The sequence below is a fragment of the Anticarsia gemmatalis genome, chromosome 17 (genome assembly GCF_050436995.1).
Source record: "Anticarsia gemmatalis isolate Benzon Research Colony breed Stoneville strain chromosome 17, ilAntGemm2 primary, whole genome shotgun sequence".
In the NCBI taxonomy this organism is placed as follows: Eukaryota; Metazoa; Arthropoda; class Insecta; order Lepidoptera; family Erebidae; genus Anticarsia; species Anticarsia gemmatalis.
This window is the reverse complement of record NC_134761.1, coordinates 10,408,174-10,425,070: the sequence shown is the minus strand read 5'-3', so window position 1 is coordinate 10,425,070 and position 16,897 is coordinate 10,408,174. Positions and strand designations below refer to the sequence as shown.

Genomic DNA, 16,897 nt, shown 5'->3' with positions numbered 1-16,897 from the left:
TTAAATCAAAAGTGAAAACCCAAGCTTTTTTGTTCACGAATAAGGATATCCCTATACATTTCTAAGATATGAATGAAACTATTAATCACGTTCTGACAGTTAGTTAGAAAAACAATGAACTAAAGCCTGATGTTACAGTTAATGATAGTCACAGGTCACATGATGACGATAGAGCACTTCTAAGGAATTAATTTATCACAAACACTATCGTAGATAGTATAGATAAGGATTAATTAATTATTGATTTTAGAGAAGGTTTAGGTGACCATACGAGTATTTATCTCGAAAAATAATTTCAACAAATATTACAACGAATGTAAAGTAAAACTACTGTAAATATGTACTAAGATATTTTAGTCATATCTTAGTACATATTTACAGTAGTTTAGTAGTTTTAGGTAGTACACAATAGTAGGCAGATATTTTCATTGAAAGAAGAGTTAAATGTCTCTTAATAGTCTCTCTGGAGACTTATACACATGTGTATAGACTTATCTACTATACTATAATATATGTACATATATAGACTTATCTAAGTTTTGTAATTAAACAAATATTATAAGGAAAGATAATATTGTACGCGACTCTTAATTCCGAAAAGATGTTTCAAGAAAATCCAACGAATTGTGTAATACCGTTAATAGGGATATTACGCATTTGCAAAGCGGTAGTCTACCACAAAGGTCCTCCTAACATCCTACATAGATACAGATAATAAACAAACATCATGAATTTTCCACAGTTCGTAGACCTTTTCCGGCAAATTACGGCGAATGATACAATGTTTGTTTGTTATGTGTTATCTAGTTACGATAAAAATAAATAGGTTACGTCTTTCCTTGTTTGTTTTGATATTTGTGCAAGGATACTCACTTTGTAAATATAAATAACTTTAGATGTGTCACAAGAATTGTCTTAGGTACTTATCAAAATTGCATTTGCTCAGAATTTCTCCAAGTGATTAAGTGTATGCTACGATAATGAACCATAAAAATGAAAAGCTTATAGAAACAATCCCCATAACGGAAGAAGATCTTGCCTAGCAGTGGGACATGAAAGGGTATTTGTTTTATTTTATAGAAACGAAATGTCGTTGAATCATCATAAAATGTACAATGAACAATATAATGAAGTAAACCGAAAAACTGACTCCGCTTGCAATTTAATAAATAAACATAGACAAAAAAGCGAATATAGAGAGAGCGAGATACAAGTGTGGGTCTCAAAATAGTTCCTTGTGAGACACCGCCAAGTTAACTTTTTGCAGACATAAACATTATGAATAGTCATACAAAAACTTAATGCATATCTAATAATAGCTTATAACATTTGTTTGGAATATATAAACAGCAGTTGACATACTTAATGCAAAATTTTTGTATAGCAAATGTGTCAAAAGCTTACCCAATATTAATGAAGAATGAGTACATTGTTTAAAAACACATACAAGATAAAAACACTTTAGGTTCATTGGCTTTCTAAGATACTTGCTTCGATTTCCCGTTTACGGGTAGGCTATCCTAGAGATAGGGAGATAGTAAAATAAATGATAATTTCCATCAAATTCCACTTGTTAATCTAAATGATACTAATCTGAAGGTCGAAAATAAATCCTTAATTATAAATTCTGTTCAATTATAATTTTGTTCTTCAGTGTATTTATAAATAGACGAGCTGATTCATCTTATCTTATTCAATATTTGTTTTTCTTAATCAAATGACGTGGGTAATATGATATTTTAAGTCTTTCTGTGTCTATAAGATAGCTATTAATATATTTTATTACTTGATCTACTGTATCTACACACAGGTGTGTTTTGAATGTTCGAACTGTAAATATAAGTTTGTCTGGTATAATATGACGTGGTTTAATTTGGCTATTGAAATGACTGGCAAAAGAGTGATGTCGTTTTCCTACGGGAGATTTTGTTTGAAGTGAAATTTCCTCTTGGTAGTATATTTGTTTTTCTTTAGAGCTGTTATTTGTAGCAAAGATTTACTATAATATAATGTGTCTTTTATTTATTAATAAACTTGTTCATTATATTAAGGCCCGAACCCAAGTTTTACTTTTCGTTTGCCTTTTAACTCTCATGTTTAAAAATTAAAAAATATTGTCGTTGACGCTAAGGCATTTTTTAATAATTTATGTATACTAAACTAGACAGTTTTTGATTCATTATGACGTTGACCCGTTTTTACTTCCGGGGTTCACCGTCATGGTCAAACCAGTTCTGTGGTCAAAGTCAGGGTCAAAACTATGAGTCATTTTGTAAAATGAAAAGTTTGTTGGTTTGTTTGTTTGAACGCGCTATTCTCAGGAACTACTGGTCGATTTGAAAAATTATTTCAGTGTTAGATAGCCCATTTATCGAGGAAGGCTATATATCATCACACTACGACCAATAGAAGTAGAGTACCAGTATGACCCATTACAACCCATTCTCTCTTATGTGACGCAAGCGAAGTTGCGTGGGTCAGCTAGTGTTTTTATAATGATGCAGAATATTTTCCTTCATTTACTCATAGTTAAAATTCAGTAGTTTCCGTTGCGACACGAAGTATTTAATAATTGTGGTTTCTAAAACATTTCGTGCAATGACGTCATTGGAAAAATATTGTAATATCGCCAAAATTTCCTTGTAAATCTTTGAATTAAAATTAGAGGTGCTTTAATATTTAATATACCTACCTATTAAAGTTTAAATGAGTTTCATGTTGTTATACCAAAATAAAAATTCCATGAAATTGTACTGCTTCTTGTACCAATAGGGTAGTCGACTGCCAATCATATCAGCTACTCTTTACAAAACGTCAAAACGCATTTTCGTATAGAAATACAAGATAGTGACGTCACAATCTTGTTTTTTCGTTTTGATCAAAGAGTGCCAGAACGCTTTCGTTTGTAATAATTTTAATATCATAATTATTTACGAAAAATATGAACTTTGCATGAGCATTTTTTATAAACCTATTACGAATACATATTTTTGCATTTTTCGGTAAGTAGACTCCCTTATTCCTCTTGGTTCGAATGTACGGGAAGCACATAAGTTAACGATCGTTACCGAATGAAGGTTTTTTTTTAACTTTTGTCTAACTGTTGTATTGAACTTTATACCGGTAAATTGAGCAGACCACTAATTAAATATTTAGCCAAATACATGTTAATTTCTATGGCTTTATGTTTTAGTTCAAAGATCACCCATTAATTTGCTTTTAACCACAAAACCGTTTCATCGCGTTTCTTTCTTTCCTTAACTTTCTTTTCACTTTGGGTTTTTCCATATTATCCTATATCTCATGCAAGTGATTCATAATCAAGATCATAACCAGGCTTCTTAATTATTTATTTGGGCAAGATTAATTGAAGCGGTTGTTGCCAGTTCGAAAACGGTAGATCCTTTTTCTCTATCTCCTTTATCGTTACCGCCAAATCAAAACAAAATCATTTATTAATTTAAATCCAATATTGACACTTATGATAATCGTTACAATTAATGAATCTATCACTAGCTCGGAAAAGAGGTATGAGAAGAGCTAGCGAGAAACTCACGACCAAACAAACATTTTTTTATAACTTTACGTAATTAAGGCAGATAAGGCAGAGGTAAAGTACACCAGCATTTGCGCATTTACATAGGTAATCCATAGGGGGCAAGCGTATTGCCATATACAAAACTTCTAACCAAACTTCGAGCTGCTATTAAATATATTTCAATATCATAAACCCCCATAGCATTTTCCCTGACACGGGAATCGAACCTTACACCTCAGCATCGCTGTTGATCCATTTATCGCCTTCTCTTTCCCTCAAGTTTCCCTTTCGTAAGTACATTAGTCACATGTGTTCACGTCATTATTATCAAGAGTATTTGTATAACGTAATTTGTTATCTGATAACTAAATCTCGTAGGAGTTAGGTAAATATTTTGGGTGTTCCTATTCCGTGTGTTAGTTGTATAGTTTGTGTCAGGGACGTACTATTACTGTGCGGTTTCCTACTAGTATCGACTATCGACAACCGGCTAGCTATCGAGAACATTTGTATGAAACATTGATCAGCGCCCCTAGCGTGTTTTGCGAGAACTATTTTCTTCCAAGGTATTTTATATGTCAAATGCTCGATAATTATTAGTTCTGACTAGGGTTTAAGGATTTTTTTGGTGACGTTTATTGGGCAGTGATCAAAGTGGTCATCCTTTTAAAACACTTTACCGAGAGGGTCTGTACTTCACAAGTAGTAAGCAAATTTTCTCGTAACAAAAAAATATTTGTTCGTGAGTGAGCTTTTTGTAAAATGATATTATTACAAGAGTATGTATGTTTATTTAAAATAAAAAGTTAAGCCTTCAAATAAATTAGAGTGGCCCGTAATAGTCCCTACGGTAAAGGATTAGTTGTTATAAGGATCCCTTATTGAATTAATGGAAGATTAAGAGTCAAAAAAAGCCATTTGAAAATTGTATTCTTAAGAAATTATTCATGTCGTAACGAAAGTGTTTTAAGTCTGCCAACACTCACTTGGCTAGCGCGATATACTTTCTAAAAGAAAAGGTTTAATATAAAGAAAAAATAACTTTCAGCAGTTAATTTCTAAGCTTACAGCTTATTATCACGCCTTTTTCTCACAGAGTTAGGCAGTGATCAAAGAACGCCACTTGGTACGATGCTTACAAACTTCTGCTTCATTCACATCCATACCTCTTGTCATACAGAATGACTTAATAAATATAATGAATAACCTTTGTATTTAGGTATAATTATTGTATTGGTATTTGTATTGTACTGGGATAATTTTATCTTAGAATCTAGGAATTTATATTAACAACAAAGTTCTTATTGAAATGAAAACGCATTTTCCTCTCTAAAGACCTTATGGGAATATTTATCAGGCTGATAGCAATCAGTAATCACGCTCGCTAGTAATTAAAACAATACCTAACATTTGGGTTTTTTCGTTAAGTAACTAATAAAAATATTAGCGTCATAAAACATTCTTCTATAAAGATTCATATTCACGTGATATTAACTAAATAACTGTTGTTATAATTTCGTGACGAAATCAAATACATCATCACGTTAATTCCCATTTTATATTACACATTGTTTCATGGAGAAAGTTAATAATTCATTTATAAAAACAAATTTTACCAATGTCCCACCGCTTGGTAAATTCTCATCCCGGAATGAGAGAGGGTTTAGGCCTTGAGTTCATTATTAATTTTCTTTTTAGAGAAAAAGACAGTAGGCTGCAGCTCTGTCGACATTGAATACTTTCTTTGGGTATAAATAACCACTATGGCTTTCAAATTTGACTTGCTCTAACGGTGAAGGAAAACATCGTCAGAAAATCTTAAAAAGTTTTGAAGTCATGTAAAAATCGTCAACCGTCAACGCACTTGACCAGCGTGAGATAGTGATGGTTTAAATATTTTCACTACATTTTTTTAAAGATTGTGCGAATTACCGAAAGCTGGGGTGAAACCCAACCCTAAACTTTTCTCACGGCACTTCAACTTAAGACCAACAAATCAAGAGCACAAAACCTTCACCCATCTTATTCTAAACCGCGTGAACATCGCTTAACCTTATCGTACATCGCCATTCGGTTTAATCTGGTATTTCATAGAATCAGATAACATCGTCACTGACACACCTAGTGTTATATCATTTGTATGTCACCTGTCAATCTGTGGAAAATTCGACCTTATCTCGTTGAGTTACGGAAGGCCGATGATCATGCGATCGGATTTACTTATTCGCTAGTGAGGTTGAGATTTGGATGGGTGGCCAAAGACCGCGTCCTAAAAAGGATTGGACCTTTTGTAACTTAACAATATTTAAGAAAAAATCAAATCATTGAGATTTAATGTCGGCGCACGCAAAAACACAATATTTTTATATAAAATTACTATTGCTATCATTACGTACGCAAAAGTTTTTTTAAACTCACGATGTGATGAGCTTTATACCTTTTTCATTTAGTAGACCCCTACCAGATAAACAGTAGGACAGTAATGTATTGAAATATACTTAGAAAATGCACTTTGGAAATGTCAAACTAAAAAAGAACATTTTTATGTTTATACTAGCTGACCCGGTAAACGTTGTTTTGCCATAAAAATTAAATAAAAAAACATTGTCCAGCGGACAAAATTGTGAATCTAATCAATTCTCAGATCCCCTTGAACACACACAAAAAATCTCATCAAAATCGGTCCAGTCGTTTAAGAGAAGTTCAGTGACATACACACTTACAGAAGAATTATATATATCAAGATTGTTTCGATCAAAATCTGGCGCTTACGACAGCCAAAGTCACAATCAATTTGAATAATTTAATCTACTATCAATTCAAATGAAGCCTGAATATATTTGAAAGAAAAAAACTGTCAAGAAACTCCCGACCTCTTTTCAATCAGTTAGAACCTTATCACCCCCCAGGTAGTGAGGATTTGATAAGAGAACTTTCACCAAATATCTAAATAGATAAGATTATCAACAGTATAATAAGAAATTATGTAACTGGTATATAAAGTCAAAACACTTGAAACGAAGGCTATAAACGAACACAATTTAACATACATACATACATAACATCACGCCTGTCATAGTCGAAGTTGTAATCAGAGGTTTATAAAATTCTCTAACGTTTCGTCATTAATAGTGTTAGCCTCACGTTATAGGGCACGTTACCATACTCCTGAACATGATTGAGAAATATTCTAATATTAATTGGAAGAGAATATTAAATTTTGCCTGACTCGAGAATCGAGCCCGAGTACTAGAGTTTCCAAAAGCCGTGAAAACGGTCCTGAAGCAATAAAAACAATGTGCAAACTTTGCACTTTGCACATTCTATTTAATTTTATTCATTTACATGTATTTAATGTCTAGCCAATTAAAGCCGATGGTGTAGGCAGAGGTGTACAGAATACACCCACATCCCGCCATTAAATAAGTTATTCATTTAAATTAGTAAAAGTATTGGTAGACTTTTAATAGCAAATACAATATAATATAAAATGGGGCTGATTAAGCTATTACTAAATATAATGAGCGCTAAAATTAACTTTATACCTATTTATATACCTACTTATAATGTGATTTTTAAACTAATTTTAGGGGTGCTATATATTTCATGGAGCCTACACAGCCTAGCGCAGCAGAAAAATATTTTTAATAAATTTTTCAAAAAGATAATTCAAAAAGCTCAACTACAGATCACAATTTCTTAACTAAAATCTGGAGTTAAAATCAATTTTTTGCCGACAATTTCTCACAGCTCTTTTAAATATTAAATATTGCCAAAGTCTACTCATACGAAAATCATGAATGAAACAAAACTTCAAAATCGAAATGTATCAACTGATACATTAAATTGTATTACAGTAGAGCTGTGTGTGGCGAATGTATAGCGCCCCTAACTCCAAGTCTGTGATTGGTCGCACTCGGCCACTATAATAAATACGATGCTTGAAGTCACTATCCAAATGAAATCGGTCGGCCATTGCGAACGCACGTCGGTAACGAAACAACCGCGCTATACGTTCTAACAATCCATACGGTCTTATAAGTGTTTGTGTACAAAATATACCCATTTTTAATACAAAAGTGAGTACATAATTTTAAATTCCCGTGGGTGTCCAGTCGGAACCAGTGTTCATTCCAAGGATTTTCAAGTGATATTAACTTAGTATCAAGTAAGCATTGTTTTGTTTCACTTTACCTATGTTTGCAAACATTTTTCGCTTTGGTTCCAAATGGACTCTCACAGATATTTTTATGTGTATTGAGACGCAATAAGTGTCACTGTTTGCACTTTGTTGATACAGTGTTTCTCAAACTGTTTTTTGTGACATCCTTTTGAAAAATATGCTCGAAAATCATCAAACTAGTTTGAAAGTGTAATTTTTGTGTAGTAAAAAGATTGAGGAACGCTATCAACTGTGCAATTTTACGTATATATGTGTATTTGAGAATCATTTGTCAGTCACAAGAGATCTGTCACTTTTGACAGGAGCGTGCTCTTATTTGTCGGCAATCAGTCAACTAGATAAAACTTTATCATTTATGTTACATTATCGAATGACTCCACATTAGATTTGAATAGAACTCTACATCAAACAAAATTACCAATAATGAAAATAAATTTCCAAAAATTGGTATAAGTTCTAATATTATTACACTGGGTTATCTCCCTTCGGTTAAGTGTCAGTTAACTTAACTGTGAGAACTCTACCATAATCTTTCTCTAACTATCCGAAAGGTAAAGAAACCGTCACAAATCGTAATACAAAAAACGTCTAGCAAATCGTTTTACAAAATTCAAAAATACTATTTCTTTTAAACTAGTCTATTTATATTATTTATCAGAGATTATTACGTCACATATGTGTTACATTTTTATCAGTTTATCATATATGTAAGAGCTCGTGACGTCACAGCCCTTGGCTTAATCTCTCGAGGCTATATTTGATATACGCATTCCAAAATTGTGTAAATATTAAAAATGAAAGTGCAACTCTATTTGTAGAGACACACTCATTAGTATTTAAACGATTTGAGGAAAAAACTAAGCGTTTATTTTGATACTCACTAAATTTTATTAAAATATTTTTTTGTTTATAATGTTAGTTATAATTAAATTTATTTTGGTAGAGTTTGGTCAAAATTTTGTGGTCAAAACGGATTACAGGAAATTGTATGGCAAGTTTTTTTCATTTACTGTATGATATTAATTTTATTTAAAATTGACAAAATCGTTTCATCATAGTGACACAAATCTTTTATATATATTATTTAAACGTAAATTGTAGAGTTTTGATCATTAACTGTGATTAGACCAAGTCAGAGGTGTAATTCTAGTAACATTACCTACTCTCCACGTGTAAGAAGATTGAATTATAATTAGTTCTGCTAATTATCTTACATTGTAAAGGTAGAGTCATTTCTGTAATTTAAAACTATAGTTAAGAATACAGCATATGTTATTTGTACAAAAAAATAACAGTATAAAAAGGCACTAACATCGACTCTACCTTACATCAAACCAAAAAATACTTACAAAATTATTTTATCCTTGAAAAAAACCAAACGTTTCAAAAAGTATGACGACATGACTCTACGTAGAACTCTACATAAAAGATGACGATAACTGTTTGTCCATTTAATAAGTATATTAGTGTAAATCATTGGTGTAGAGTTGTTTAGTGTGTACGACCTATATTGACATGATCGACTCTACCTTTCTCCCTGCGTCAGCGGATGACGCAATAGTGGTGATGATTACGATAGAGCGTCCTTTCTAATAATACTGTTATAATTTCTCTACTATTCTCAGGTAACGTAATACATGTGGTCATTTTTGTATCTATTTTTTGTGTATGTAGAGTCTGAGATAAAAATATATTTTAATAAAAATAAAGACAGTAGCGTTAATCGAATTTTTAGTTTACTGTAAAAATTATAACCCGAAGTTTATTTTTTAAGCACTTTATGGAACTCTAACTGTACACATACATACATAAAATTACGTCTTTTTTTTCATAGAGCTAGGCACTCTAGGCAGTTGCAGAGAAACCTGTAATATTAAGGTTAAAAAACATTTCAATCATTCTTTATCTCATAAAATTTCCTACGTCACATTGCAATTTAAGCTATAATTCTGAGAAGTGGACTTCAAACTCTACTAATAAAACAAAATCATGGCTTTTAAGTACTGTACAAAGTACATTCGTGCGTCACTACGATAATCTCGTTTAAAGCTTCTAAAGTAGAGCCTTAATCTCATAATCGCAAATGTAAAACAACTAGCTCTACATGTTTAAAAAGAGACGCCGAAGACGTCATCAAAATTGTAAACAATTTGATGACTAAGTGGGTAATAGCCTACAATTTATTGACAATTCTTTTTAGTGACCATATTCTGAAACTAAATCATAGAATTATTTAGGAAAATAAACTAATTGTGTGTACACACAAGTCCTACTCAAAAATAAATACGAAAGCTTGCATGGATATTTTTTGCTCTTTCACGTAAAAACTACAACTAACTCAAATTTAACACAGATAGTTGACAACCTGAATTAACACATCGGATTATTTTTCTACCCGTCTACCTATTCAGCTCGTTTCCACCCACCTTCGTACCAAATGATTCCTGCATTGTCTCACCCATTTACTCCGATACTTTTTACTCCAGTTATCAGGCAGAAGTCGCGGGAAGAAAATGATTAATAAATCAAAATCAAATCATTTATTCATTTAGGTCAAATATTGACACTTATGATAGTCGTTACAATTACTGAATCTACCACTAGCTCAGAAAGGGGGTAGAGCCTTATGAGAAAAGTTAGCAAGAATAAATGATTTGAAGGCTTTGCAACAGCTTAAATAATATAAGAATAATAAAGTATTGGTACAAAATAACACAGCCGTGTCAGCCATAACCGAGTGGCTGTTCAAACAATAAATTATTGACGATCAGTGTTCAGCGAATGTTCACATAAATAGTTTAGCGCTAAAGCCTTAAGGTTTCAACGCACTGAGCTTAAATTACACAACGAATACATACATGTTTAGAAATTGCAAGTAAATGTGTCAACTCTACATGAAATTGCGATGTGTAGTTGAGTTTATCATCTCATTTAAAAAAAATCTCTTTGACTTTGGTTTACAGAGAAATTTTCAGACGTTTCTTGTATATTAACATGAAATCTTTGTTTTTGAGAATTATAATTTTGGATATTGTTTTTTATTGCACACTTTTCAAAAATTCATCATCATTTGAGGTATGACTTTGCTAACAACTTAGCCTTTCAAATTATTTTTCTGATGTCTTTCTTGAGTACAGTATATTTACGTTTAATCAAATGTTGGTAAGAATAATATAATTTTAGTTATTTTGCGCGCTACCCAAAGAACACATCTTCATTCGAGGTGCAGTTCATGCGTACAGTATTTGTTTGTATGCAAAATTTCGATGAACGATTAGTCAGTTAAAACTCATCTTTCTACGTAAAAATATTCGTAATTATTTACCGAAAAGAGTTTAAAACAACTCGAAATAAATCATAATATTTACTCCGAAATTTCTTTCCACGCAAACGAAATCAGAGGCAGACGCTAGTTCTTTATAAGTCTTATACCAAACAGTACGCATTTCATCACTACACCTACTTAGAATCGAATCCGCAACCTTTTAACAGCCAAGCAACAAGCGTATAAGTGTGCACTTAACTTTAAGTGCAGTTTAAAACGCCGGTTAAGCTGTTATATTTATTGCCGTACTGTAACTAAGGCTTTATATAGCTCATAACTAAATGACGTTGCGGTCAACTCAACAGTTCCGCTGAATCGCGGGTTTGATGCCCGGTTAAGTTTAAACCGGGACTTTATTCTTTGAAACGTTTTAAATGTTTTGAGATATCAAATAAGTATGCTTTTTTAATGAAGGATTTTTTAAGTAGCTTTGTACTTTTGGATAATCTTTGAAGTTGCACAATATGCTAAATAAAATGTATCGCAAAATATGTAATACAGTAGAGGTAAATAATTTATAAAAATAATCAAGCTATTTTACGGTATTCATATCTATGAAATAACAATTTGCCCCACCATTTAGAATCGCCAAAAAATTATTGCATAATCCAAAAGTAGAGATTGCATAACATCCAAATAACACCACATTATCCTTCTTTACTTCAAAAGTCATCAAAAATAATCTACAAAAACAAAAGGTATAAAACAATATCCATATTCGGCGAATAAATATCAGTATGTCTGCGGTATTCCGCGCTGTTGTACAAAAGACATCAACGCACGGACCCCGGCGGGCGGGGGTCCTTCCGAGAAGGATGTCAGTCTCCCGCGACCCCTAGCGGCGACAACACTAACTTAAAACGGTAATTTAGCTAACCGATAGTACCTGGATATGTGTACATTTAATGCGAATAAATGTAACATAAAGTTTTATTTAAATTGATAGTTTGGGTATAAATGTAATTCATTGATTTTTTTTTTGTATTTTGTTGTACATAGCTTGTATGAAAAATGATGGGCTTAGGATTAACTGAGCGATTAACTAACCCAAGAATCAAACTGGTTTTCATTAAGCTCACCAAATTGGCACTCTTATAAATGACAAGAAGAGGCTACATAAATACACAATATAATACTTATTATCTTATTATTATTAAATCTATTACGCAATTTAAAATCATAATTATTTAATGTCGCCTAATTTTTAAGATAAGTACATTTATCAGTAATAATCATTATCTCAAATAATTGCAATAATCTTTATTTTCTTGACAATATCTTATCTGATATTGCAAGAATGATAATTAACTATGTTCATATATCCTGATAACAAACAATGTTCCCACGGTATTGCGATGTCAACAATTACTATTGTATTATTATTACCGTCTTATAAACAGATTTATTATATGAAGTATTATTTGAAGCTAATAACTCTAACTAAAAGAATTGATAGACTTCTTCCCTTTCTCTTCCTCCTCCGAACTCCTTTTTGTGTGCTTTCTTCAATAATACTCATTATCGGTTAAATTCAATAAAAAAAAAACTATATACATATATTACATATCCAAAAACTGGTCACCTTATCAGTATATGCCTCTAGTTAAAAGACGAGTGTCTGATTCCTGCGGCTGATCCCCTATTTCCGCACAGTATAGGACATCAGAAAAAAAACCTAATGATGTTGTTTCTCTTCCCTCAATTTTATCAAAATTGGTTCAGCAGTTTTGCAGTTAATACGTATCAAATAGACATACTTTCGCATTCATAACATTCGTATGTCTACTTACTGATATACTATTGTAGGTACCTACATAGATAGCTAAACAATTAAAATATGACCTGACTCATGACCGCTACCCATACTTCTTTCGTTTATTGGTCACACATAATGGGTGTGTCTTTACATATATTATTTATTTAATTGTCTATTTAATTAATAAACAATTAAAGAGCTCGTGTCTATAATTAACCTATTTTTATCAATTACTATTTGATTATGTGGTTTTAGTAAGTCGGACACGAATTATTTTTTATTGCATTTGTTATTATCGTTTTATATTTAGATGTGAGGATTTTCCTTATTTTTCTGCTGTAGTTAGGATTTACTTATTACAATTTTAGGGTAAAGTAGAAGTAGGGTAAAGGTCTTCTCCCGGGATGAGGCGGGGAGTCAAACCCAGAGTCCACCGCTAGGAAAATGTGGATTGAGGACTAACCATTCCTCTTAAATTGTTTTAAGGAACTCTCAAACATGCAAGTTATGTATTATATCTTTAATTGTTAAAACAAGTGATAATTATTTCTAACATCGAAAAGCCATTGATGTCCCAGGTTCGAACCCTCGACCTTACGTGGGAGGTTGCTTACACAGTCGGCTATAACACACATAATGTGTCCTTTGAAAATAGCGGCAAAAGATTCTTAATATTTTAATATTTATAATTCTTAGGAAAGCAATCTCTAATATCATATTACTAATGAATACATAACATAAAATAAATAAAAAAACTCTCAAATTAATAGAAACCTTAGACTTATGACCAAAAAAAGGATTGATTCCGTGCAGGTGTTGTACTAATTAGTGTTAAAAATTAAATATATAATCAATATTAATAAATTAATGCAAATAAAGATGTAGAAACAAACACATATGAATATTAGACAAATTAATTGAAAGAACAACTAAAATTAAAAGAAAATCGATCTTAAATTTACTTTCGAACTTTAGTTCCTAATTTATAACCCCGTACTGCTAAGCTCCGACATATATGTCTTTCTCATAATCCGACAGGCAAACCTAAATGTTAGTTCGTAAAAGAAAGTTGCCATTTTAGAACTGTTTGAATAAGCCACAGGTACGACTTTCATCAAATTTAGATGAGGAATAAACTCTGTCACTACTAATCCGAATTTGAAAATGTTGTGCGTTTGTTTGAAAGTTTGTCATGAAGGCCTTATTTTTCGAGAATCAGTCAATTCATCAATCAATCTTTACACACAGACAGAAACTTCTGCTCACCTTAAATTGTTTTGCTTGAAAGTCCTTTTTCATTATTTGCTAACGACTGTTGAGACACACAATAAAACAACTTGTAACTTATGAATCTTGTGCTTATTGTTATGAGTAAGCGTTCGTTGCCATGGCAACCGATGCCCTGTCAAACCTACTAAGGAGCTGAGTCATACTCAACTGAGTTCACCCTTTTTACTCTAATTGAAAGAGTAATAAAAGGTATATTAGTATGTTAAAATTATGGAGCCTTTTTATAAGAGCTAATATTTGTACGACCACTTAATTTTTCCGGATCTTATGTCAAAGTTATTTGTTTAAACACGATGTACTTTGTAATCAATTTTACGGAAAATTGTATAAAGATTTCATATGACTCCTTAGCATATGTACTGTTTATTTTTCACAAGTTAGCTTCTACCCGCAGTTTCGTATGCTTGAAACGATTTTCCGGGGTGTTAATCCTAAATGTCCAAAATTTATCAGTGAGTTTTGCGAGAAATAATAACAAACACACATAAATACTGTCCAACTTTCGCATTTATAATAATTGTAGTATAACTATAATAAATTCAGTTCAAAAACGAAAAAGTGAGTAAGTATTTCTCGAACCGAGTGCAAGCGAAGTAAAGTAAAACAGTTGCATTCACTTGCGACTAAACAAAAGGTCTGAACGGTACTTACATAAGTTTTACGACGCGACTAATAAGAATACATTGTAACAAACCTGCCACTTGTTTATTTAGAGCGCAAATACATTCACAATGAGAACAAATCTAGACTTTATTGAAGCACTCGTTTATTTCTTCCTGCAAGCGAAATTTCACTCAAGGAAATGTCCTTTTTCGTCAGATTTTTAAAGCCAATTTTTATCTTAAATGGGTTATATTTGGAAATAGGTATTGTTTATCTTAAAACCTTGAAATATGTCTTTAACGATAAATAAATATGAGTTTATTTGAGTAGGTACTACGTGTCATTTGCAACGGGCATTTTAAATTAGGTTTGTAGACAATTCCTTTTCGATAATCTTGTACTAATAATGTGTAAGGGTAGCGAACAGTCTTTCTTATAGATTGAATTATCTAAATACTAATTTTGCTCACACTTGGTTCAGCGGTAAAGTCTAAGAAATCAAATAGACAGTTTTATAGCCACTATCAATAATCACTATCAAAAAGAACACAACGGCACCCAAACTAAAACAACCTATTTAAATTATAATAAACGATCAAATAATCAATTCAAATTAATTTGAAATCAAATTAATAATTGATTTCGGTTGAACACCTGTGTGTAAGGTGATACGGCAGTCGGCGCCGGCTGGTCATAAATTGGTCAATAAAATGACCATTTAAACGATGTTTTTTTAATATCAAATGTCATTTGGGGTCTCTTCCAGGTAAGGCACTATAAAGAGTAATCATTGATGGTCTGGGACCCTTAAATCAGCTTGCAATTGGACTTGCAGTAATGAATAAATCGTGTCTTTTCCTGTTACAAACATGTTTCATTTGATAATAAACCCTTTCATCATTTTGACTCGATGCCGTTCTTAATTCCTTGAGTTATGAGTATGATATTTTATTTTAATAAATCTTTAACATTTAATGGCTTTTGGGTTACCTTTATTTGAACTCCGGACATGCGGTGTCTCGACACGATATCTTTGCTTTAACAATTATTTCTACACACATAACTTCGAAAATTCTACTTCTGCTATATCTAATCTACTGTTGCTTAGGTTTTAAATATTCAACTACTGACATGGAAAGTTAATGCTTACACCATTCAGTTATCATCATCGTCATCAGCCTAGTCTTTCTTCCAACTATGTATATAATTATATATTATTTTATATTGTTATACCTATGTGGGAATAGATTATATGCTTAAGTATATTCTGTGCAATTATAGAATAAAATAAAACAAATAAATAACAAAAACACAACAAGTGACTGCCTATCGGACCTCCACATAATAAAATAAGTCCATATTTATAGCGTCCAAATTACAAACCCAAAAAAGATAGATAGAAAGGCTAACTACCCATCATTTCCAATAGAAAAGTCTAGACGAGCATGTTGGATAGGTCAAGTGTCAGTAATGCAACATACCGGCGGGTTCCGCGTAATGATGGCGGTGCGGTGTTGACTTACACATGCTTGCAGTGTGACGCGGACGGCTGGTGGCGTGAGCGCATTATAACACTAACTCGTTGCACACAAACTTGCACTGTAATCAATGAATTGTTGGTAAAAAGTAGGGAAAATCATTCCATTTTCTACTTTTATTAATATGTAAGAGAGTTATTAAGATCTTAAGATGTTAGTCTGTTTTCTTTCAAGTAAAATTTCAGTCGAGTTTGGGTTCAATTTGCCACACTTATTAATCAGAATTTGTCTACATAGACAAAGTTGCAGACAAAATATAGTCTACAATGATATAGTTTAACATAACTTTTGAAAAACGTGATAATCTTTTGTAAAACGCTTCAAACGTGTAAGATTGTAAATATAAAGGATGTTTGTTACTGTTTCACGCAAAAATTAATTAACGAATTTGGACAAAATTTGGCACATAGATAACATAAAACCTAGCCTAACATATAGTATACTTTCTATCCCAAAAATAACTTCTAATTCTACTAAATAAAAAGAAAATTAAAACACGTATGTATTTTATATAAAACTAGATTTTTTTACGTATAGTAATACTTTATCTTACAGTTTAACCTCGGTTGTATTACGTACAAAACTGTCTAATGTGCGTCAGTAATTGTCCGCGTCACATTGCAAGGGAACCTGACCGACATTAGAGGAAAGAACATTAATTAGG

The 16,897-nt window shown here is 32.0% G+C and overlaps 1 protein-coding gene across 6 annotated transcripts in view; it reads left to right on the top strand.

The window, feature by feature from the left end:
* Positions 1 to 16,897, top strand: part of ITP (ion transport peptide) — a 90,694-nt gene that overhangs the window by 40,957 nt on the left and 32,840 nt on the right. For 2 of the 6 annotated variants that reach the window (XM_076125373.1, XM_076125367.1), the window contains exon 1: positions 7,463 to 7,617. The exons of 3 other annotated variants lie outside the window; for them this stretch is intronic. The gene's annotated coding sequence lies outside the window, so the exon portion shown is untranslated. Of the gene's footprint in view, positions 1 to 7,462; positions 7,707 to 16,897 lie in introns of those variants that run through there. One more of the 6 variants, XM_076125368.1, reaches the window with a different exon arrangement.